Below are 25,361 nucleotides of genomic sequence, written 5' to 3'. Positions count from 1 at the left end.
TTCTTGGCAGTGAAGCTGTCACGGAAGCAGAGCTCGTTGAAAGTGGTTTTGATGGATGGTTATTATTAAGGAGTTATTTCGTGGCTGCAAGCACCACGAGCACTCTCTGCAAAAAGCAGGTCCTGCTGCTGGCCAGCACCGAATTCCCCAGGACGGAGACATTCCCTCCCCTTGCCCCCACATCTCTCCTACCTGTGCAGAGCTGGGCCTCGCTGGCTCCCAGTAGGAACCTGAGCAGCCCTGACCACGGACTGGGTTTTCCTGGTGTGCTGAGCTCCCAGGGGTGGGCACTGACCTTGGCTGAGGAGCTCGGTCCTCGCTTCTGCCCGCGCCAAGCTTCTGTTGCTCTGCTGGGGGTGAGCAGAACCTGAGCAATGCCTTCACACAGCGCGTGTGATGCGGTGCACTGAGCCTGCAGGGGTTAAAACACCTCCCCGAGGTAGTGATTGAGTGCTGGAGCTGAGGTGGTTTTCTGCGATCGGCCGAAATGAGCAAGTGATCCATAGTGAGCTGAGAGCTGAGTTCTCTGCACATCTTAAACTTATCAAAATAACACGTCAATTTAAATGATCTGATTTGGGAGGCAAGGGGGAGGGTTGGTTTTTAACTCTGGGATTTGCTGTTTGAAATTATCTTTGCTTCCCAGAGCTTCTCCACGCTTGAAGGTTAATTCAGCTTGAGGTAGTGCGTGAATCAAAAATGTAAAATCTTTTCCCAAGTAACTGCTTGTGTGGGCACCACCCGACAGATAATGACACGAGTCACTTCTACGGCCAAGGGTAGCTCCCATGCTCATCAGGCACAAATGCTTGCAGAATGAAACTTTAAAGGTTTCTAAGCTTCGAGTGGTCGGTCGCAGACGTGTCCCCCAGCTGCAGATAGGCATTCACTGAACACTGCAGAGCCCAACGAAGTGCTCACAGGCTTGGCACAGGGAGGTTGTATTTACTGACACCCTGGCTTCTTAGAGAAACAAGCTGATAGCCAGAAGGACTGAGGATGGGTTCTTCTCACCTGGGTCTGAACCACCAGGTCCCAACCGTCTTGGCTTGTTTCTCCTTCACCCAGGAGGCATTTTCTCCCTCTCCTGGCAAGAGCCAGTTGCTGCCCACTCAAGGATTATTCCATGCTATAAGATAAGCCAGAGATAAGCCAGGGAACAGGATTTAATACCAGATGAAGGCAGGTTCAAGTCTATGCCTTGCAGTTCAAGTTCTCCACCGTAATTTTCCCAGGTTCCCTGCCCAGTCAGCTGTGCTTAATCCTTCAGAGGTATCCAGTCACCTTTGAGGGTCTGTGCCTGAATTTTTCAATTCTAAACCTTTACAAGGGAATATTTTTATCTGCTGCAGCTTCACCTGCTGTTGTAACTGCGAAGACATTACCCCGTGCCTTGCTCAGATGCTGGGCTCAGACCAGGTGCAGCTTTCTGGCTGCCCCTCTGAGTACCAGAGCTGGAAGGGGAGTCAGGAAGTAGAAGGCAAAGGGATGCCTTAAAACAAAAACCTGAAAATAAATCTCTTTTTGTACATCTTTTCTTGGCTTCCCCTCGCAAGGCTGTATCAGCGTGCGCTTGATGGGATGTGATGGCTCTGACCTTGTCAGATGCATCAAACATGACATGTGAGCGTGGATTTTCTTAAAACGAGGAATAGGAGTTAGCAAGAAATGCAGAGAAGACAAACAAACAGATGGCTGCATCCTTCATCAATAGAAATCTGGGCCTGGGACTTGTTTTCAGCGTGGTTTGAATCGGGGATTTTAGAAAATTAGCCAAGAAGTCACTTATTTTACCACCCCCATTATGCAGCATTTCATCTTCATGCACATTTCCCCCGTGAGGCAGTGACCTTTCGCAGGCTGCGGTGGCACAGAGAAGTGCCACTGATGTGGGGGACCTCATGCTGCCAGGGCTGGGCTGGGCTCCTGTCCCCTGCGTGCTGGGACAGCCAGCGAGCACTGTGCCACGTGTCCCCGCGCCGATGGTCCACGGTCCGTGTCTTGGGAAGGGCACTTTTCTTCCAAAATTCTGGGGTGAGGGGGGGATTTCTTCCTGAGGTTAGAAGTTGCACTAAAAAACAGGGTCAGAGGGGCAGTGAGGGTGGCCTCAGGGTGGCCTGTCCAGCCCTGGGGGACAGGGCTGTGTCCTTGGTGGGGGAGCTCTGCAGGGACAAGCTCTGCCATGGGCTCTTCCTGCTGCCTTCAGAGCAAAGGGACAAACAGGGACCACGCCGGCTTTGGTCTTCTGCTTGCTCGTTCTTTCTAGAGCGACAGGGGAAAGCCTTGTAATCAAACCCTACTTTGTTCTTCAGCATCTGTCCCTACAACCTTGGCTTTGCTTTCTGGCAAGGCACAGGTCTCGCACCCACATCCCATTGACCTCCCTTGGGTTATCTCCGCCTCCGGATGAAATAACCCCACCTGCAGACTGTGACTGATGGTTGAACACATCTCTGTGTTGCATCAAGCCCCAAACTGAATACAGTTGGGTTTTGGGGTTCTCCAGGCCGTGGCATGATAGCTTGCAGCAAATATTAGGAATTGCTTAGCTAGAAATAGGGTTGGTGGCTCCATGCTATTCATCTCAGCGTGTGTGTTTGTGGGAAGATACAGGCGTTACTCTTGAATTTCTTCTAATTCAGATAGAATTGGGAAATAACACAGATTTTGCGTGAATCCTCTTGAATAACATTTCTTTTTGAAAGTGCTGCAAAGGAGCAGTAGGTCAGGAGGGCAGACTCACGCCTCTGGAGCTGGATTGAGCCACGCACAGTCTGAGCAGAAGGTGACACACACACCACAGCGCTGAACACTGACTCTTTGTAGCTAGGAAGGTTGCTAGTTGCAGGAATTAGTGTTTTAAAGGGCATAAGTTTAAAACACAGGTGTAGTCAGAGAAGTAACGTTGGAAGGGGATGTTGTCCTCCTCAGATCTGCCTCCCAAGTGAGTTCGGGGACATCTTGCTGCAGTACAGGTCTGGGGGAAGCACTGCAAGCAGTGTCCCCGTGTGTCCTGCAGCTGCTGAGCAAGCTCCCACTTCCAGGTGAGCTGCAGGGATGCTTTGCTGGCACCTGCCCTGCACTGTGGCATTAATTTAAAGCACTGCAAAGTTGGGGGCCAGCTGCTGGGCTGCAAAGCCTCACCCTGTGATAATCCAGAGGCTCTCGTCATCAGCTTCTACCTTCATGTATGAGAGTAAGGCAGCTGTTGTTGTTGTCACTTGCTGAAATTCCCCTGAGTCCCAGCAGCAAATCCTAGAGGGAGTGCTGAAGGCACAGGGAGAAGACTCCAGGGGTCTGTGTTTGCATTCTGGATCTGTGCATTTTAAGAAATGGACACAAAAAGGGGACGGGTGGTGTCTGGTGGGGATGCTGAGTGGGGTCAGGTCCAGTGCAGGCTCTGTGGGGTATCAGCATCCTGCAGTGCCCATCTCAGCCCAATGCTGGCCTGTGATCACAGCACAATGAATATTTCCTTGTTCCGACCCTTATCGCCCTGTGTGGCTCTGCTCTGGTGTGTTAAAAGGGACTGGGAGCACACCCTGTGCCTTGCCTCTCTGCACTACAGCGTCCCTGAGAAGTTACCTGCTTCCTGTTATCTGTCAGCTAAAACGCACCATCAATTTAGCTATTTATAATCCAGCTTAACCAGAAGCCAAAGACAAGTTTGTGAGGGCGGAGAGAGGTCAGGGAACCCACTTAGCTTTCTGCAGTGCTATTAATTATCCATGGCTTTTTGTCCTACTTCCCTCCCGAGTGCTCGCTGAGACACGCGGGGGCTCGCTGCCGCCGGCTGTGCCGCGGTGCTGCTCCTTGTCCAACTTTGACTGCCACTGTCAGTGCATTGATCTTACTCTTTGAAAATAATCTGCCTTTATTTATTTTTTTTTAATTTGCCTCTCATGGCTTTAAATGTTACTATTTCTTCTTCCCTCCTCTGGCACGTGTACCTTTTGCTTAAAATCGCAACCTTCTCCAGGCACCAGGGCAGGCCATTCATTTCGAAGGATGCTGATTTAAAGACAAGATGAGATCCAGGCTTGCCCAATTTGTTCTTTTCCTCTGTGATTTGAAGGGCCTGAAAATACCTGCGCAATTATTTCCCATCTCCGCACATGCCCCTAGATACTTCTCTAAAAACTTCATCCCTACTCCTCCTGAGAAAAGTGAGGCGTGATTAGGGTTTAGGTAATATTTAGGAAATATTGGCTATATTGGCCAAACTACTCCACCTTGCAGTGCCTCATCCCACGGGCAGCCCCTGTTCAGTCTCCTCTGGGGGCACAGGGCTGGATGGAGACCACTTGCAGGCAGGTGAGGGGAGTGCACAGCCGAGGAGTGAGGCTTGGTGTACCAGCACCAGCCATGCTGTCCCCTTCTGCAAGACGCTTACTTTCTTCTTCAGTGGTTTTGTGCTTCTCATCCTCTTAAAAACGCATCTGCATTGTTTATCTGGCTGTTGCACGTGGTCACAGCCTTTACAGCCTCTGCCTTGGTTCCTATTACACTTTCCAAAGCCTCTTCATTCCCTGGGTTCTCTAATCTTTCCGCCAGCACCCATGTTTTATGCTTTGGTTATGCCTCCCTTCCTTTTAATTAATTTTTCACACTACCTTGCTCGTCCCCGTTGCCCTCTTTTGTTTAATTTATTGTTCACTAGCCATCATAACCCCTGGGCAAGCCTTTAATTTATCTCTTCCCGCGTTCCATCGCCCCCCTCTGTCCTTTCCCTTTATTGATTTCTCCAGCTTGATTTCACCCTGTGCTTGCCAGCACCGTCTCATGCTCTTCTCTCCCCCCAAAAAAAATTGCTTGGCTGAATTTCTCCCCCCATTAGTGACCTTGCTTCCTTGTGGGCACTATCCCAACAGGGCTGAGCCTGCTCTTCGGTAAGTCCCCACCTTGCTCATGGTTATTTTTCGCCCTGTTCTCCACATGGAATTAACTAACCGTAATTTCCATCCAAATTGCCGTAAGGAAATGGTGCTTCTCCTCCAAGCCTCTGCCAAACCGAGGAGCCTTGGTGGCCACCACCCAGCACAGCATCTCTGCTGGCAGCCTGGGGGCAAAGAAGGACCCCCCAGGGGCAGATGCCACCAGGTTTCAGCTCCGACCAAGGGCAGAGGTTGGTGCTCTCAGGGGCTCTTTGTTCCAGCCTTTTCCCCGGTGCTGACCAAGTGTTCCTTGTCCTGGAGAGGCTTGGGCTGCCCACCGCCCAGCTGTCCCTCTGGTCTGAAGCTGGTGCCAGTCTGCATTTAAGTGGTGAGGAAGGGGAGAGGGAATAAATGACCCTTCGGTGCTCCAGCTGCTCCCTACCAGCCACAGCCCAGATCGCAGGAACTGGGTGTGCATGGCTGGGACAGGGAACATTCAGCTTTATTTTCTGTTGGGAAGAACTTACGGATGATCGTATGTACGATCCATAAATAAATGGCCCATCTACTTACAGACCAGCTCCTTCCATTGCCACAGTGGGTTTGGAAAGCAGTTACACGGGTTATTTTATCATTGTGGCTGTGTGATCTGCAGTCAGAGCCCAGGAGCAGGAGAGGGTCGGTGGCAGGAACCATGGTTTTAACATCTAGAACAAGCATAAGGTATAGGCATGCTGTGGCTCAAAACTGTGATAATGAACCCACATTTCTAGAGCTGTCCACCCAAGAGAACGCTCTGTTTAGAGTCTTGCTCGCATACCTGGTGTCTGTCTGCATGAACACCGAGCTGGTCGTGTCCGATGCAGGGCCAGAGCAAAGCAAGGAGGATTTGATGCTCTGTACAAAGGATGTGTTTGGATGTACCACCTCCTGTCTCACGGCTATCGGGTCGGTGAGAGCAGATGTTGAAGTAACGAGATGGATACTGAGGAGCCTTCGGGGTTGCTCTCCAGTCCCTGTGTGGTGCTGGTAAATCGCAGGGCAGCAGCGCTGATGCACAGGTTATCACCTGCTTGCTTTTCATGAAGAAGAAAGCTCAGAACAGGAATACCTGCACTGAGAGATCAGGCCAAGAAAGTAAAAACGTCTGGAGAAGGGTGGTCCTGAACACATCTGCCCCAGGGACAGCAGAGCCTTGGCAAAGGACAGTCCCCGTGAAGGTTCTGCCCTGGGACACTGACTGAGTGCTATTGCATTGATGGGTCAGTTGTAAATACTTCTAATTCTGTGGTGAGGTGTTAGCATTGTTTGGCTAGGAAATGAAATATAGGACCTGTGTAAGGTGCTGTATCCAATAGAGGTTTGTAGATGGGGGCTGAGAAGTGTGAGCTCAGCTCCAGCCCTAGGCTGGCCGTCCGTCTGCCAGCACCACCTGAAGGTAAACCCGCAGCGCCTTGTTGCACCGCTTCCTTCTCCCCTTCTCTGTGCACAGTTGTCTTGGTTCTTCCTAATTTCTATTCTCCCTTCTTCATCCAAGGATCCTTCAGATAAACTCTGAAAACAGATCGTTTCCGGTGCTTTCAGGGAAATTCAGAGGTGTCCATGAAATGCTGGCCTTTTTTTCCAAATTAAGAATCCCTCCCTGTCTATCTTGCAACAATTACACAGGAAAAGCAGCCCAGCTCGCTGCTATCTCTCCTGCGTTGTGTCTGCAGATGCAGGAATACCTCTTTTTTAATGTAGGCAGAGCCCTTGCCCTGCCACTAAGAGCAGTTTTACACCGATTTGTGCTGGCAGATTTTTTTCCCAACCTGCAAAGGGAAATGTAAAGCCCACTTGGGTGGTCAATGAGCGCTACCCATCTCACGTCACACGCCATTAGATGGGACTCGAGATCAAAACCTCGGTGTAATCTCAACAGCTGGGTAAATACAGAGACAATTCCTTTTTTGTTTGCAGCTTGGTCAAGTTCAAGGCTGAGGAACAGATCTCGAGCTAGAAAAAGGGGCTTTGCCGTATTTTTCGCCAACTTCGTATTGAGACAGCATCTGACAGGAAGGGAAGCATAAAGGTTTGGGTAATTTATCTTACATTGTGAATTGTGGTTCTTTTGTGAAATACCCCAGGCCCCTCGGCACAGTGATTGATTCAGTACATCTGCCTTCCCCGGTAAATGACATTTCTGTTTGTCTCTGTAGGTTCTCTGCAAATAAGGAGCTATAAATAAACAACAATATCTGTATTTGCAGGGGGTGGAAAGCTGCGTTTAAGCTTTTCCTTTGCACATTGTAAACAAAAATGGACAATTAAGGCGTGCAGTAAGTCAAAGCTGTGTGGAAATCAGGAATGCACACAGATGCTGCTTTATGGCACATAAAACCTATGGTACTGTAAAAACACTTCATATTTTTTTGCAGTTAGAGGAAAAAGTTTAAGGCTGTGCAGAATTTATAATGGGGAGAGGCCAAGCCTTCCAGTAAGTTTTGTGTTTCTGAGCCCACAAGCAGAGTACAGACAAAGTCCTTTGTGATCCCGGAGGTTCAAGTCTCCAGGACCACAAAATAATTCAGTAAATTCAAAAGGCCGGAGGTGTGCCTGGCTGTCAAAAAGGTACAGGATTAATTTGCAGCACAAGCCATGCATGGGCCATCTGCGGGCAGATACTGGGGCCGTTGCTTGCTCAGTATCACCTCAGCAGTAAAACCACGCAGCCTTTGTTTTGTTCCCTTGGTGAAGTGCTTGAGGGAAAGCTCAGTCCCGCTGGCCTCAAGGTGGGTGACTGGGTCTGAGGGCCAAATCCCATGGGATATGGGGGGTTATCCTGTTCTGAGCAGGGTGCTGAGTCCATCATTTAGAGTCTGCCTGTGCTCAGCAGGGCAGTGGATGTCACTTTATAGGGTGTTCCAAGAGAAATGACCGTAGAAAAATGGTTCCCTGAGCTTCTCTTTACAACACTGGCATTTCTTCCTCATAAGCGTTTTTCCACAGAGCTGTCTCCTCGGCGATCTATAGGCCTGGGCCTACATGTACATTGCAGGGCTGCATGCAGTACAAAAATCCTTCACCATCTTTTATCAGCATCTACTCCATGTAAGGAAAAACAAAGCCAAAGGATGGGCTCTGCTGGCAGCTCACCCCACCCTGCTTGTCCTTTGTCTCTGCTTTCACTTCTGCCTTTCGCACTCCAGCTGGTGGCATCCAGAGGGAGAAAACGTGGCACCAGCTGCAGGCAGGGCCCTGTGTCACCTGTGTCTGCACACCTGGAAGTGTCCCTCCAGGTGGCACAGCACCCTAGTGGAGCCAGCCAAGCACAGTGCCTCAAATTCAGGTTCTTTAGATGCAGGCCTGTGTTGGAAACCTTGCATGAAGGCAAGATGGGGAGCAGCGGTGCTGCCTCTGGCCTGGAGGGTTTGGTGTCTCCACAGAGAGGCACTAGCTGAGCCATGCAGGAGCAGGGAGTACTCCGATGGCTTATCCCAAATTCCTTCCCCCCTGAGAGCTTCAGCAGGGACCAATGCCACCGCAGCCCCAGGAATGACAGGCTGGGAAGCCCATGAGGTCCGTGCCCATGACCTGGCATCAGTCATCTCAGCGCTGCAGAAGCTGGATGCTCCATGCCGCATCACAAACAAGGCCCCAGTCTGGTCAGGGACGCCTTCTCACCCCGGCCTTCCTTTCTCTGTTCCTCAATCCCTATAATCTGCCTAAGCTGATTCCCCTCAGTTCTGTAGTGCCTACAGTAATGCATCAGTCTCTGAACCATGCTTTGGGTTTCTTTGTCTTCATCTTCTGTAGTGTCTGAGTCCACCAGCACAATGCTAGAGCTGCCTTCTTAGTGCAGTGAAGCTTGTCCACGGGGAATGGCGTGGCCAAACTGGAAGAACTATCTGTACTCAGCTGACTCCTACTTTCTTCTTAAGCCCTGGTATTAATATCAAACTTGTAAAATTGCAAGGTATTAAGTTTTTGTGGAGATGCTGCTCTTTGTGTTTTGAGACAGCTGATGGAAGTCTTAATGCTGCAGGTGGTGTGCTGCCAATCCCTGTAATGCTGCACTGTGTTAGCACTCTGGTGTCAGAAATATCCCTCCAACAGGGAGCTTTGGAAGGCAGAGTGCATTGCCTTCATTTCTGGGCATGTGTATGCACGCTGCTCTTCTGAGTTCATGTTTGAATTTGCAAAGAATCTGTCACATCAGTAATGCCTCCTATGAATTTGGATATTAGTGTGAAAAAAAGAAAAATGTCCCATCTCCAAAAACGTTAGGTGGCAAGACAGCCACCAAGGCAGGACGATGCGAAGGATGGGACACCACTGGGGTGGCTGTTCCCTGTTAGTTGCGTCTGCAGGACTGGGGGGCTTAGGAGCAGCCCCTTCTGACAAAGATACTCACTTCTGTTGTCACGTTTTTTGTTTGTTTGTTTGTTTTTTCACTCTTCTCATGGGGGTCCCGCATCCAGACCCTGTGCCAGCAGGGGCAGCAGAAGGGGTGCGGAGACCTTGGCTTGGGTGGCTTTGAAGGGAGGCTGGGGCTGGTAGCTAGACCAGAGGGTTTCAGCACCGAGAACTGGCCTTTACTGGTCTGCTTGTATCTTTCAGTTTTAAAAAATAACCCAGAACAGTAAGCAGAAAACACGATGTATAATTTATGAAATGAAACAATGGCGGTTCTTGTAGATGAAAACATTTTTGGAAAGCTCTTCCTGTCTCACTAAAATTCTCCATAAGGAACAGGCTTTTTCCCACCTCGCTGCAATCAGAAAATGCAGTTCAAGGAAAATCCTGCTCATCCCACTGCGGTGCCTCACGCCTCCTCCCTAGGCTGGATCCGTCCCTTGCCTCCTGGCACTGGAAGCAGGAGCCCGGCTGGGAGGAAGGGCTGGGGAGGGAGGGATGCAGAGCTCTGAAATCACAGCTGCAGCAGCAACTCCAGCAGTTAGGGCAAAGCATGCAAGTCAGAAAATATGCAGTGTGTTCTGTGAAGTAACTTGGTGATTCTCAATTAATGCCCTAATTGCCTTTAAAAAAATAATTAAAAAAAAGGGCTCCAAAATTACTAAGCTGAATTTCATATGCTGTGGAATATAAAAGTGAAGGGCTCTTATTGACATTTTGGAATTACAAATTATGTTTGTTGTGAAAAAAAATGAGAAACCGCCTGTTTAATTGGTTGTAGGCTGCAATTTGTGCGCACTTAGGTAAGAAAAATACAGCTATCCAGGGGCCCATTAAAGATCACTTTCCTTTGAGTCAGCAAAGTGGAGAGCGGGGAGGATCCATGTTCTGCAAAAGCTAAGACTGGTGAGGAGCTGTGAGAGATGCACTGCCTCGGGTGGGCTGGTGGTGGCTGGACAAAGAGAAGAAAGTGGGGCTTTGGGTGGTTTGAACCTCAGGAAGAAAAAACAGAGCAGCTCCCAGCTAAGGTGGCCTGAGCTTAAACACCTGGCAAGATACAGGCTGAGCTCCTGGCACAGGAGAAGCTGTAGGTTTCTGGCTGCAAAGAGCGGTTTGAGCTTCATCTCCCACAAAAAATCAATAGTAAAGGCTGACCTGCTTATCCAGGAGGCCGTTCTGGTCCTTGGAGAACCAGAAACCTCTCCAAGCAGTGGTTCCTCCCATCTCACACAGGTTTCCATGGGAAGAGAAACCTTCTGCCTACAGCACTCTGCTTTCCTGCACTGATGAAGGAGAGTAAAGCTTGTAAACTGGGGGACAAAACCCGGACACCCTCTGAAGGCACAGGAGGAAGAGGAGGTCTCTGGAGCAGGACTGCCTTGCTCCAGGCGTCCCAGCAGACAGCGAGGACCAGGAGGGTCCAAGCACCGTGCCAGGGTCTGCGGTGTCCCGAACGGCTTCCCCTGGCGGGGCTCAGCAGGGGCACAGCAGGTGACCAGGCACCAGGGTCTCCTTCTGACAAAGCCCTGGGACAAAACACCACTGAGCACTTCCTAGTGCAGAAAGATTCGTCAACACCATTAATTAGAAGTGAAGCTTATATTGCAGGTGAGAAAGGCCTCAGTAGACTGAAAGACCAACATTTAGCCTAAGAAGAGGCTCAGCTCTTGCTCATTTGATGAATCACAATATTGAGCAAATGATTTCTTTGCAGAGAAAGCAATTGGGGTGGCTCTCTGTAATTATTTTCAGTCGAGGAGGAGGAGGGAGATGCCGAAGGGGTGGATGTGAGAGCCTGGCGGTGAAATAAGGCGATGTTGGGAAGGGAGCAGGGTTGAAGGAAAGGCACACTGGGGTACAAACCTGGCTCTCCTGGCTGCTTTCCCCTCTCGCATATTTTGTCCTTGTGAGTCCACTAAGGTTTTGAGGGCTCATGAATTACAACGTGCATGGGGTTATTGGAGAAGGATGGGAAAGGCCAAAAGCCAGGGCCCTCCGGCCTTGCTGGCAGAGGCTGCCAGGCATGTGTTAGGGAGGCAGGTGCTATGATGGAGCACGCCAGAACGTGGCTCTCCTGCCTTCCTGTTGCTCACCAGCGTGTTTCGTGAGCTTCAAGCTTGCTTTGCCTCTTCGGACTCCATTTTCCAGATCCTTCAGGCCAGCTCTGCATCCCTCTGGGTGGCTGGATGGGCAATCCAGGCAGGGCTGAGCCTGGGTACCTCTGTGCCCAGCTCAGGGTTGTGCATAAACCCCTCTGATTGTGCCACCCGAAAGTCAAGGAGGGCTTTGCTGTTAGCTTCAGAGCAACACTGAGCCGCTGCCGGGGAGCATGAAATCCCTGCTGTCCCATGGCAGCTGTCTGTGACACCGCCTAATTAATAGCAGCACCTCCTGCCTGAGGCGGAGATGTAGTTGACGAGCCACTGAAAGTTTCTCCTGTGATTCTTTTCCTCTTTGTTTTAACCAGATCTGATCAATACCATAAAGGGCAAAGTGGCCGTATTATTTACTTATCGCGGGAGCAGCGCAGCAAACGGTCTATCACTTCACAGTTTGCTGACCGGCGCTGCAGATAATCTGTGTTTATCACTCCCTTTGCAGGGAAGTCCTGTAGAGCGTAGTACATCAATAATGCAATGATCGTAGGCGTTTGGTGGGAAATACACCTTTTTAATAGATTTTGTAGCTCTCGGTAGCAGAAACGTTGTTCTGCGGAAGAAAAAATAAAGAGAGTAAGTTTTAATTCAAGGAGTTTTTAAATTCAAAACGACTTTTTCAGTACAAATTGTAGAAAATATTTAATTTCAAAGCTGTTGTGTTTGTAGGAAGAAGAAGGAAAGCCATAGCATTTACCTGAGAAACAATGAGTTACAACTTGGGTTTTAGTCTAAGAAAAAAGATAATTGAGTAAATATGTTTTTCTATGAGCTTTTTGATCATATATCAGGTTTTTCATGGAAAGCCCTTTCCAGTTCCTGCCAGCTGCTCTCTGCCAGGCCGTGGTAATTCTCTAACCCGTGTGAGCAGACGTCTCTGCGAAGCCGCAGACCTGGGGCAGCGTTCATGGTCTCCAGCAAGCGCCGCTTCGTTCCAGCAGACATTCGTGCATCTCATTTCGGAGGATCCCTTTTCACAGCACACACTTATTTTTCAAGGGCAAAATTTGCTTTCAAGCTCAGCCAGAAGAGCGTGGGCTGCAGAAGATAAGAGTGACAAATTGGCACACGGGGAATAAACTTGGGTCCTTCAGCTCCATCACCGTACCCCAGCTGCTCCTCAGATCTACACAAGCAGGGGCACTGCACTTTCACGGACCACAGCTTAATGAACACCCTCTTTAAGATGCTTTGGAGACTTCTGCTTTGTTTCCTTAGTGCTGCGCTTCATCTGTGCTCAGGTTCACATATCCACAGCCTTTTGTCTCCACCCCATCCCTATGGACCCAGCTCCTCACAGCAGCCCACGGGTACAGGGAAGGGGCCGGATCGTTACTGCCAGCAGCAACCTCCAGCATCTCGTAGGGAGGGGAACAACTTGCTTTGATGGAGACTCCAAAGCCTTCTGCCCCCTGGCACCAACAGCTCCGAGGAGCTTTTCCTAGGATGTTTCATGCATCATGCCCATGGAAAGATTTTTAAGTTTCACACTTTCGGCTGTTGCTTTTCAGAAGGGAATTGTTAACCTCCAGTTGTGCCCTGTCTGCTCTGCGATGGATTTTTGGGAAGCCCAGCAGCATCCTTGTACTGGGGACCAGCCCTACAGCAGCAAGGAGCAGCCTCAGGGACCCCCTGAGATGTCCCCAGGAGTGTCCCCCACCCTGCCACTGGCTTTGGGTGACAATGCCCAAATGAGTTGCTCCAGGTCATTAGTTTATTTTCCAGCCCACAGCTCCCATACCCTCAGGGGTGCAGGATAAACCCCTGGGATGCCCGAGGCAGCTGAGAAAACCAAGTTAGCAGCACGCAGGAAACCTCTGAGGGTGGTTAAGGGTTTATGTATGGAAAAAGTCGCAAGGTGATGCAATGCACAGGACATGGTGATGCTCTTCGTGGTCAGTGAGACAGGTGGGGATGTAATGCACAAATATTCGCTCTGCTGAGAAGCTGGCAAGCACTATTAGAGCCATGAGCACCAGCGACTCTGTTGATGCAGCCCCGGGGATGCAGCCCCATCCTCTGCCAGCATGGCTGAGCCTGGGCTAAGCGGAGCAGCATGGGGTTGCACCACGGTGGGTGTAACGCTGGGGCTCGGCGTGGGTCCCTGCGGTGCCCCGTGGGCGATGGGTGCCTGGGGCGGTCCCGCGGGGTGGGCAGGGACTGGTGGCAGTGACAGAAGCAGCAGACGGGGGCTCGTGCACCTCTGACTCCAGCATCAGAGGTGACTGCATTTTAGCAAGTGGGTTTGCGGTGTCTGTGGCTCACAGATCAGTAACGTGCTGTGCAGCAGCTGCTGTCGGTAAGGCACGGCGACGAGCCTCATTAACGCTGCCTTATGAGCGCAGTTGAGTGTAATTGTTCGCTGTATTTAAAAACCAGAACGGGGAAAAATTGCCGGAATATATCCTCCCTGCGTGTGAAATGCTGGAAATAATGGTAGGCATTCATGTTTAGAGCAGTGTGAAAAAGGCAGGACTGTGATTTTAGGAAGCAAATAAAATGTCTCACCTGGAGCTGCAGTTTTACAGGGACAGGCACGTGCTCACAGCTGCTCCTGTGCACCATGCGTCCCCGCTGCCCGTCCCGCTGCTCACCATGCACCTTGCCCAGGAACCTGTGCTTGATCCAAGTATCTCTTCCCACAAAAAACACAGTTAAGATGTCAACAAAGAATCCCCTGCCTCGCCTTGTAACTTGTGCCCGTGGTTAATCATGTCCCTTCTAAAATGTGAGCCATTTATCCTGTTTGAATTTGGCCTCAGTTTCCAGGTGTTTGTTCCTGTTCCATCTTCACCCTCTTGATTTAAGAGCTCTCATGTACCTGATATTGTCTGCATGTGGAAGTTCTCACCTAGTGTAACCAAATCACCTTCCGATCTGCTTCGTGATAAGCTAAATAGCACGAAGTCTGTAATTCTTCTACGTCAAGCGTTTCCTTCAGCCCTGGGATCATTTTTGTGGCTGCATTCTGCACTTCCTTCCTTTTCTTTGATCTGTGAACAGGAGATACTGAATTGTGCATTGAAGGTTTGAATTCAGAAGTGATGAGGTGTTTACCCAAACCTGCCCTGGGCATCTGCCAGGCTAGGGTGGCAGCACCAGGCTGCCCGTGCCGAACAGTGCTCCCTTGTCATGGGGAGCAAGGACACCTCCAGCTCTACTTCAGCATTTTGCTTTCTGATCTCAGAACACTCATGAGGAGAACCAAGGAAGTGACTCAAACTTCCCTGAAACTCCCTCAGAGTTGCCACGATGGCTGTCCTGTGTTACCTGTTCCTATGCCATGATTCACCCAAGGGCAGCATTCTCCCTGCCTGTGAATATAGTTAGGGAAAGGGGGCTGCAGCAAGCAGTCCATGCAGCAGGTAGAAATCCAGGGTGTGCTCTTGAAATCAAAAAACCTTTAGAGCTCTGCAGCCGCTGAGGACCAGCCCCATAGTAAGGAACTCCCATCGCAGTCTCAGACCCGTTCCAGGGGTGGTGCATCCTCATTTCTTTTCAGCAAACCTTACAGTGGACCCAAAGAGGGGTTATATTTGCATAATCTTGACTTTTTTTTATCACCCTCTCATGATTTTTGAAAGCTTAGATATCTGAAGCGCTTAGCTCAGTGTTGAGTGCCTCATTAAATTTCAGAACCCTGCTTTCCTAGGCTCCGTTAATTAGGCACTTGATTGAAAGTCTGAATCTGAAGGCTTGGGTATTGACTACAGCTTTGCTAACCTAAGGTGATCTGTTCAGTGTAGTTAAAGCTTGCCCAGCCAATTTCTTTTCTTAACGTCCTTCACCCTGCTATTAAAGAGGCATCACAGATTGCTGGAAAACCCTTGTGTTTCTACTGCGGTGGCTGGAGAGTCTCAAAGATTTATTTTAGCTCTTGAGCTCCATTGTTACTTGAGTTTTCTGCTGCATTTGTTGTTTAATAAAGACTGCCTGTCCATTTAACAGGCAGCACTTAAAGGCCAGCCAGAATATTGTCTTGAATGCTCTTGTAGCCTGTTAGGTTGTGGGTTTTTTTTTGTATTTTTATTTTTTAAGTACTGGAGAATCTTTTAGGTGTTTGTATAACAAGCAAGGAGCCCCTTGTCAGGCGCCAGCATGCTTTTCTTGTCTGCAATGTCAGCTCCAGTATTTCCATCTACCAGACACGGAGCAGTTTGGAGGCAGTCTCCCCATGGACACGCAGGTTTCTAGGTGGAGGGCAGGTACCTGAAGGCACATGGACTTGCCCTGTGGATCACACGCTGGTGCTTTTTTCGGGAGCAGTTACGGGGTGTGCAGCAAGGAGACCAGGCAGCCAAAACCAAGTATCATGTGCTGCTCCTCCACCACACATCGCTTTTGCATCGGCCACAGGGAGAGACCTGCCAAGCTAGGAGGGCAGATGGAGGGAAGTGAAGGACAGGCAAGGGATGTCCCTGCTTCCAGCTGAGCCAGGCTGGGAGGAGGAGGTAGGGAAATACCCCAAAATGAGCTGTCCTGGCTGCACAGCTTGGACTGGAGACAAAGAGATGCTGGGTTAGAAGGGGAAGGTGTGCAGAGATCCCAGGAGAGAACGAGGTTGGGTGGTGAGAGAACCCCCAGGGCAGTGAATCGCAGTGAGATGTCTGGGTTTGTGTGTGCCCCCTGCTTTTTCCCATCAGCCACATGCCAGCGACACATGGAGACATCACCCAGCTTTGCTGTCAGTGAGCAGCTCCATGAGGATGGGGTATTGCAGGGGCAGCTGTAGCCATGACCTCCCTAGCTTGCTGCATCCCGAACCAGCATCTCCCTGCAGATTCCCAGGGTTTTTTTTTGTTCTAGTCTCTAGTAGAGATACTATTGGTATTAAGATATCTCTTAGAGATACTAGATGTGTCTGTCTCATAATTCCCTCCTTTAAATTGTCTCCTGTCACTGTGATGTGGCAGCTGCTCCAGTTTGTGCTTCAGGCTGCACATCTCCTACCTCCAGTCCCTTGACACAACCTTTTTCCTTCTCATTCTCCTCCCCTGCAGCTCACAACACCTCGATTCAATTAGTTGGCCCAGACTGGCCTTCCTCTGCGTGCCTGTTTTGTCCTGACAAAGGTGGCAGTCAAGGTAGACAGTAATTTAATTTAATTTTCTTCTGAGGCTTTAAGTGGGATAATCCTGAAGTTTAATCTTGCCTCTGAGTCACAGCTATTGGCCTTGGTCACTTGTGAAAGGTTGCTTTTAGTTTTTTGGTCTGCTCAACAGCTCTCATTTGTTACTCTCTTTGCTCCTGGTGGATGTTTCTGACCTGTTTGTAGGCAGAGGATTGCTGAGACTACACAGCTCCCTCTCTGAACAGCACTGTGGATGTGTGCCCGTTGAGGAAGATGCAAAAATGGCTTTAGAGGTGAAAAACGTTACTACTTCATGCAAAGGTGGCATTTTTATTTTCTGAAGGTAGTAGGCATTTTCCCTTTACCTACTGAACTTGACATTATGAAATACCTTTACACGTGCAGTGATATGAATGTGTTTCAAAGTGCAAGTCTGCAAGACCCATGTCCAAAGCAAAAAAAAAATAAAATAAGAATGGAGCAGCACTTGATGGGGGGTTGCTGTTCACCTGCTGACCTTTGTAAAAATGTTTTCACATTGCCGGTCGTTTGCAGTGCATTCAAACCATGCAGAAGGATAAAAATTGGCATCTCCTGTTCATAAAAAAGGAAATAAATAAATAAAAACCATACGAAAAAAAAAACACTACTGAAGTGCTGGTGGAAACCCCCAGGAGGGAGTTGCTGCCTTGCCGAAGCTGAAGTGCTGCTGGTTTCCAGCAGAGCCAAGCACCTGTGTTGGGGTGGGGGCGAGGGCTGCCCATCCTTGTCCCACAGCCCCACCGAGCCCAGGGCAGCAGCTGGGAGGATGGAGAGCAGGGAGCTGGAATGGGGTCGGTTCTGCCCGTCCAGGGTTGCAGGCTGTTGGTTCATACACGGGTGGAGAGTTTGGGTGTTGCTGGTTGATGGAGATAATCCCATGGTATCATCCTGCCTACTGGGCAAATTCAACACCTTCAGGATACGCAGCAACTTTGCCCTCAGTGAAGCCTCCACGTGTGCAGCGTCTTCCCCACGTGCTGTGCTTAGCCCCAGGTGAGGCTGGCAGTGGAGGTGGAGGTGGAGGTGGCCATGCTCCGCAGGACGTGCTCTTGGTGGTCTTCAGGGCTCGCTCCTCCGCACCAGCTTTCTGCAGGCATGTGCGTGTCCTTGGGGGCATCCAAAATCCGTCAGAAAGCTTTGGTCACAAGCTCTCATCTCTGTTTCGGTGAAACATGAGCCTTCAGGTTTTTCTTTTCCACAGAAAAGACAAGGCAAGGTTGATTCCTCTTTAGATTTCATGTCAGTGGGCAGAGAGGGAGGGATGCCACGGGCAATGCAGATCCCTTCTTTTTGTAGTTAATATGATAGCTTGCAGCTTTATGGAAGATAAATTGTAAACTGAGGAGGGTGTTGAATAAAGGCTACACTTCTCCCTGCCTCCTCCCCATCAGAAGAATTTAATTAGAAGCCTTCTGTATGCTGCACAGAGCCTCTGGCTTTATGCATTTTATATCAGGGACCTGGTCCAGCGAAACACTTAGGCTGAAGGGGTATCCTGCTGCATGTAATTAGGCTGCTCATCTGCATGGATTTAAACAAATAATTAACTGATTTTCTGAGTCAGCATCAGGGTACTGAGCACCTTGTAAAGTGCCCCTTGTTCATGTTTTGGAGCAGGGCATTGCCTGTGAATTGAGTTGGGCCGTACGGCCTCTGGTCTGTGCATGCAGACCCCAGCAGGGTGTGGGACTCCTGTAATTTCCTTCCTGCAGACAGGTTTGTGCCAGCCCCTCTCTCTGGAGACAGCAAAAGGGAGCAAGCCCAGCGAAGGAGAACTCATTGGAAAGTCCATAGTCACACTCAGAGGAAACGTGTAAGTGTTTTGCTTTGCTCAGCCAGCTGCTGTCCCAGCTCACACCGTTACTCTGCAGGACACGGTGTCTGTCAGAGCTGCCAGCCTGGCTCCATCCGCAGTACCCAGCCCGGGGCAGCCATGGGAGGCGCAGTTTCCATCCAGCCTGGGGCAGAAGGGCTTGAATTTTATTACTAGCACGTGGCAGGTGTTCAGTGACCTGTGGTAAGCGAACGGCATAGTTGCAATAAAATTGTGAATGCTCGTTGATCCATATTTATAGGATGAGGTAGGTAATATACTCGGTTTACAGGTTTGATGAGATTTTTCACTCCGAGAGAGAGATGGAACATGCAGCAGTGTCTTCATTTCAGTGATGGCTTTGAGGGAATGTTTTCAAAAATGCCAGCACTTTGGATAACAAGGCAGTTGAGTGGTGTTTTCTGGGTGCAGAGCCTTGGAAAAAGTGCTGGGAAATGACACGTGGAATGAGCAGCTGAGCAGTGCAGATGAGGCCAGGCCACCAGCAAGATTCAAGGGGCCCATCAGGATTATTCTGTGGATATGAGCTTGTAACAAAGAATTAGGTGGAGTTCGGATCCTATCCTATATATTATTTCCACTGAAGGAGCAGGGAGGGGTAATAGGCCATGGGTCTGGAAAGATAATTAATTACATTCTAATCCGAGGCCAGAATGAAGATGTAGCCTGGTCTGAAGGCAGTGTCCACCTTGCTGTGCTGATGGAAGTGGAAATCGATGGCAATTTATCTGAACACTGCGGGCCGTGAACAGTGGCTGCTGAGGCATAGGTTGTGTTTGGTCTCCACAGAGATGGCAGCCTCCAGCCTTCAGCAGGGAGCAGGGCAGGGCTGTGAGGGCAGCGGACGAAGGTGCTGAGGATGCAGAAATCTCAGAACTCTCTCCTCCAGGAAGGGATTCAGAACATCAGCACTCAAGCAGAGGGACTTTTGTTTTGTCCCTGAGTCTGGCGCTGTGCTCTCTTGTAGGGTTTGCAGTGGGTGATATGCTGGGAAGATGTTGAAGAATGGATCTACTGAGCAAGGTGTGGATTTAGTAGAAATAATGCTGTGTTATTTTTCATTGTCAGATCTGATTTGTTATATGCCAGAGTGGCGCCTGGCCCTATACATGGTCAAAGCAATGGTTCATGGTCAAGAGCCAGTGCAGTCTGATGGATCACGGGGTGTTGGTTGCCATCAGGTGCGAGGCTTTCCCCACCTCTCCATGGATGACAGCCTGGCAGTGTTCAGGAAAAACAGCAGAAAGGGAAGGACAGGGAGGGAAGAGACTGCAACAGTTCTATTTTCCTGTCCCATGAGTGGAAAAAGGTGGCCTTTCTGTGGGACAAGAATGTTGTTTGTTGTCCAGGTTGTGCTTGTTAGATGCCGCGACCAGATTTGCAAGGACAAATTGGTGAGGGTTCAGGTACCTGCAGCAGAACCTCTTCTCTGTCACTGCTGTGGCCACCTCTGAAGGACTGCAGTCACACATCCCGCCTTCTCTGCCCTGTTTCTTCAGTTTCTCCATTAAATTAGTTGATATACTCAGTGCCACCCTGTGCATGTGGTGTCTCATATCTTCTTCTCCAAGCCTTGGATACATGGGCAGATCTATCTTTGGCCGCAGTTCAGCAGTCTGGATGTTCCTATGGTTGGTGGTACTAGCAGGAGATGTCAAGTTTCTCTACGTGGTTTCCAAAGACATTAGCTAATGTCTTTGTGCTGGGATCTGGGGGGCTGAAGGCTGTCTCACAACAGGCATTCAACAGCAACTTCAAGGTCCTGTGGAAAGACGGTGAAATGGATGTACACATGGACTTTTTCACTGGCCACCTTCTCTGATCACCCTTACTGTGAATGTTTGGCTTACACATACTTCTGGGACTAAAACTTGGGCCTGTTCTTCTTTATGCTTCAGGTGCAGAGCTTTCTTCATGCAGGGCGACACCATACACACCAGGAAAGGCAGTCTGTGACCTGTGGCAGTAAGACCTCCCTGTGGGTATTCTAGCAACAATCCCCTGCCTTCCTCGTCTGAGGAAGATCTCTTTTTACTCAGATGACACTGAAGGGCTCTGTCTGTGTGTGACTGCAAAAATCTCTGGTTAGGCTCAGAAATCAATGGGAAGTATTCATTGTGCAGGACATTTATCATTTTTCTTTTGTAGGTTATACACCAAAATATGTATTATAAGCCAGAAAAAGAAAGCTGCTCCCCAGAGCTTTTTGCTGGGGCATTCAGCATCTTATCTGAGTAAGCGAAATCACAGCTAAGCAAACACAGGCAGGGTCAGGCAGCGTATAGAGCAGCTGGGAACTGCAGAACAAAAGCCTCTTTGCACTCCCAATAAATTGGTCCCATAGGAATTTTGCTTTGAAATTATAATTGACCCAGGGAAGAAAACTATTTCATAGACTTTGAACTCATTAAAAAACTCCATCAGTCATCTGCAGTTTATTCCAGACACTTATTCAAAAGAAATTTAATGATCTTTCTAACGAACTTAATTTAATGTTGTTTGGAATGTATCTTATCCAAAGTGCACAGCACTGATTGTAGGAGTGGAAGGTGTTATTAGCTCTGTCAGTTGCAGCCATGAAGAACCTCTCAGGAATTTCAGAAGCTTCCACAATTAGGAAGAAGAATTTTGGCATCTTTTTTTTTTTTTTAACTACAGATTCGTGTGGAATTTTGTATATTTAAAACCTTCTTTTTTAAAAAAGTGAAAAATAGTGTTATCAAGTTGTAAACCCCAGATTAAGATTTAGAAGAGATTTTTTAAAAACTAACTGTGAGTGGACTTGCACTGCATTACAGGACATTCACAGCACAGTAGGATTTGCCTCCAGCCATCAAACCCTCTAATATGGCTCCCATGTAGGAAAGTATCCCTATTCAGGAAATCATTTCTGTGTGCAGCCGTTTTATAAGTATCGACCCTTTTCTCCTAGAGAACTGCTGCAATTTCGTTGACTTCAGGCTATGAAAACATCGCGTGTCCTGCCCCAACAGAGCGTATCGAGGCACGGGCTCAGCCGCATGGCTGGGTTTGGGGGCCACACCAACCCGCTGCCCAGGGCCTTAGGACAGGCGAGGGCTGGGCGAGAGTGTGGAGCCAGGTGCTGTGCTGCCCGTTTTTCCTCCTTGTGTTAAATCTTGTTGATATTCAGACTGTGGCCGCTGTCTGAGTTGTTTCCTGGGTGCCTTGGGAGCCCCGAGGACCAGCAGGCCCCACATGCTCAGCCCCGGCCCAGCTGCATGTGTGTGAGGAGCCCCCAGCGCCTGCTCCTTCGGGCTGTGCTTTGCCATCGCTGCTCTGCCTGCGCTTCTGGGTCTGTTCTCTGCTGTCTTTGGAGCAGGTTCAATGCTTTTTCACCCTTGGTGAAAATCAAAAACTGGGTAAAGAATAAAGTACGAACAGCTGGTTGAGCTACTGGCATTGAGGGGCCCATTCCTTAAGTGAGGTTTACTCTCAGTTTATTTTTCCTGGCATTTAGCTCAAGACACTTCAGTAAGATAAGATGTTTTCGCCTGGGACAATCCTCAAGGAGATCCAATATAAGGGGAAAAAAATTACACTTCCTTCTCAAACTCGCTCTTGAAATACTTGGAAGGCCCCTTTTGCAGCTGCCTTTAGGTGGTGGGGTGTCCTCTTGAACAAGTGCCATCTGTACACAGCTGTGACACTTGCTCAGTTGTACAGTCCCCATGGCTTTTGGGAACCATTTTCGCTAGTCAAACTGTCTGAATGGCACAGTAGGCAGTGTTTCACCCAAACCGTGCTGCTGTGCTAACCCTGGGATGGCAAGAGGCTCTGGAGAAGGTGGGTAAGGTACCTGGAGTGGAAGGGCTGTAAATGTAGCTTGGCAATGATGCTGTAGTAATTTAACTGAGCATTGTCACCTGGCAGTGTTTTCCAGAGGTGAATGACACCAAACAAAGTCTTTTTGGTCTTTCATTAGGGACTAATTGTGCCCTGCTGACGTTAATGGTATAGTTAATTGACTTCTGTGAGCGCCAGGCAGAATCAGGAGTTTCAGGAGCAGTTGGTGCCACTGAAGGTCATGCGGAGTCGCTTTTGGTCTCAGTTAATCGACTTTTTGACTGAATTGTACCAAGGTGTCAGCACAAGCTGATTTTTTGTAGAAACTGGTGGATCTAAGTGAGTTTTCTCTGATGTCTAAAGAGGGTTGTACTCACAGTTGAGTCTTACCCAGGAGAGTCTCTGAGACCTTCTTAGCAGTTTTGCTTTCCCACCACTGGTAGGAACTCAGGTCTAAGGTGCAGCAGCATGAGCAGCCAGCAGGTTTGCTAGGAGCAGGTTCAGAATACATGTGCTGCCCCAGTCTGATGCTTTTCTCTTGGATTTCATCCCTGACCTGCGCTTTTCCCCATGTCCATCCTGTGAAGGTCCCGAGAACCACTGTATTGTACACACCTGGGAGAGATGAGGAGAAGAGAGGTGGTGCAGGGAAACCACCCAGCCCTTTAAAAGAGGTGGCCCTGTCCCACCCCAGCTCTTGGCCACCTCCATCACACGTGTGGGTTAACCCTGGCACTGGGCATCTCCTTGGGCACCCAGTGAGAAACAGAGCCCAAAGCCTCCCTCAAGGTGCCTCCTGCATCCTGGAGCTCCTGCTGGAGCTGCAGCTCCTAAGTGCACCTGCACAAATCCCTGTGATGCCTCTGGCCCTGCATGCTGTGGGGACCCTGCCAGGTGCATTTCATTGGGGTGCACAGGAGAGGGGCCTGCTTGTATGCTTAATACTTTTAAAAAACTGAAAGCACTCAGCCTGCTTGCTGTTAATCCACAAGCTGGGTGTCTCTAAGAGCATGTGCAGATGAGAGGCTGGAAACCAGGTCAGTAAATACAAAATGACACTTTTTAAAGTAAAAATGTTTAAATTTCCCAAGGTTTCTTTCTCCAACTCCTGCCTGTAAATCTTGCCGGTGCTGGGAAGCAGCAGGGCCCCCTCCGCTTTCTGCACTTCTCAAAATGACAAAAATCCCTCAGTGGCAAATCCTGGCATTAGGGGGGGACGGCTACTCAGATTTTCATCGTCACATGTGGAATAAGGAGGCACTGGGGATTTATTGTGGCCAGCGGGGGGGACACTGAGCAGGATTTCTGCTCATCACAGAAAGGAAAGAGGACAAATCGTGCGCCAGCCTTAAAGTGCAAAAGAGTAATGTCTTTGGAGGAGTCATTTGCTCTCCCTTGGAAAGGTGATGCCTGATTTTGTTTTGATTCCTCGTCTGGATGTCTCTACCCAGAGCAATTTACTCATTTCTTTCTGTGTTGCAAGACTGAAGTAGCAGAGGAGCCGTTGTAAGATAACAGAGCACAGATGAAGATCACGTCAGATTCAGGCTGTTGTTAACTGTCCTCAGCAGCTAAAAGCATTCTGGGCTCTGCTTCACTGGGAGGAAGATTGTCCAAGATAACCAAAGAGGTCCCCTTCAAAATCCCCATTGCCTGATCCCGCTCATCCTGTAGAAACAGACCTAAATTTTCTCTAGCAGAGGTATTTCTCATATGCATTTCTCTCACAACAAAATCGTAATTATTGTCGTGTAGCTGGTGCACAAAACTCTCCTACGTGTTTTAAGCATGTGACATTTTTCCAAGAATAAACAATAGAATGGCTCTGAAATGTTCACAAACCTTTCCTTTCCACTTTCTAACCTCTAGAGAGCAAGTAGAAAATATACAGTGCTTTCAAGTGTTAATGAAATATTGTGTTTTGAAAGAAAAGAAAGCAAACAGTAAAATATTCCCCAAATAATGCAGTGACTCTGTCCCTGGATTCTGCCATCTCCAGTCACTTCGTTCCCTTCATCTCATTGAGAAGTTCATCCTTGTGTCACACGTTGCTGTTTCTGCTGACAGGTTGAGCAGCTGAGCTTCTTTAAACAAAGGGTAATAATGTTTATTCCAGTCCATGCAGGACAGAGTCAGTCTGTAGTGGAGATGCACAGGGGAGGAGTGTTGAGGAGTGAGCAACACTGGTCTCAGTTGGACTGGGAACTACTCAGCCCTCTAGGACAGGACCTGTCATCTCTTACCTCCTTGAGCATCATAGGCCATGTTGCAGTCACGTCCTTTTCTTCTGGCTCTCAAGAGCAAAAGCACCATAAAGAATAACCAAAAGAAAACTGGAGTGCGGTACCTTTAATTAAATGTTAAAATAAAATGAACAACACCACCACCAACAACAGAAGTGCTGGACACATCGGTCTGCCTCCTTCTCAGTGATGAACTCTGTTTAGCCAAAAGAAGACTATTTTTTACCATAGCAAGATTCACGTCCCCGTCCTGGTGACACATCGCAGCCCTCTGCACTGGGACCCAGCAGTGCAAGCTGCACGGCCGCCCTTGGGCAGGAGGAGGGCAGAGACAAGTTTCTAGTTGGGCTGATAGACCTGTGAAAAATCAGCAGAATGTTAACCCGAGGATTTGGCCCATAGCCCGTGCTACAGAGAGAGGAACAAAGGTGAAGAGAGCAGAGGGAGCTGGCTCTCCACCTGTTTTCAGCCCACCAGCATGTTGGCTTTTCTCTCTTACAGATGTGAAACCTGAACATCTTGCATCTTTGTAAAATCCAGGCAGGTTGCTGGTGCTGGTGTGGACGACAATGGTTGTGCATCCTTATTTTTAATGGTTCAATCTGGGCTGTTGCTATGGTTTCAGCACTAACAGATCAGGTTGTAGGAGGCAAAGCAACCCCTGAGAGGAAATAAACCAGTGCTGCTTTGGGAAGGTATTATTAAATATTACTTTGTTATTATTGCTGCTGGTTTCATTCCTTCATCTGCTGGGCGTTAGCAGGGGTGGTGATTAAAAGCACCCGCCCCTGGTGTGCCGTGCGGGTGGTTTGTGTCCTGCTGCCTCCAGTGCTGCCTGCAGATCCTACAGCTACTTTTGAGAAAACCCCAGGACTGACCAACCGCAGTCTCCATGGCCAAATCCAAGCCTCAGTCTCATTCCTTTTCAGTCACCTACCGTGA

General features: G+C 49.1%; 1 protein-coding gene and 1 long non-coding RNA gene across 5 annotated transcripts in view; both read left to right on the top strand.

The window, feature by feature from the left end:
- Positions 1–25,361, top strand: part of RALY (RALY heterogeneous nuclear ribonucleoprotein) — a 117,193-nt gene that overhangs the window by 47,333 nt on the left and 44,499 nt on the right. The gene's annotated exons all lie outside the window — the stretch shown is intronic.
- LOC137865515 (uncharacterized) lies at positions 22,409–24,928 on the top strand. Its single transcript, XR_011101953.1, has 2 exons — positions 22,409–23,213; positions 23,660–24,928. It is a non-coding gene; the product is annotated as an uncharacterized lncRNA (long non-coding RNA).

Source organism: Anas acuta, chromosome 16 (genome assembly GCF_963932015.1).
Source record: "Anas acuta chromosome 16, bAnaAcu1.1, whole genome shotgun sequence".
Classification (NCBI taxonomy): domain Eukaryota; kingdom Metazoa; phylum Chordata; class Aves; order Anseriformes; family Anatidae; genus Anas; species Anas acuta.
Note: the sequence above shows the minus strand (reverse complement) of the source record. Positions and strands in the feature narration are given on the sequence as shown.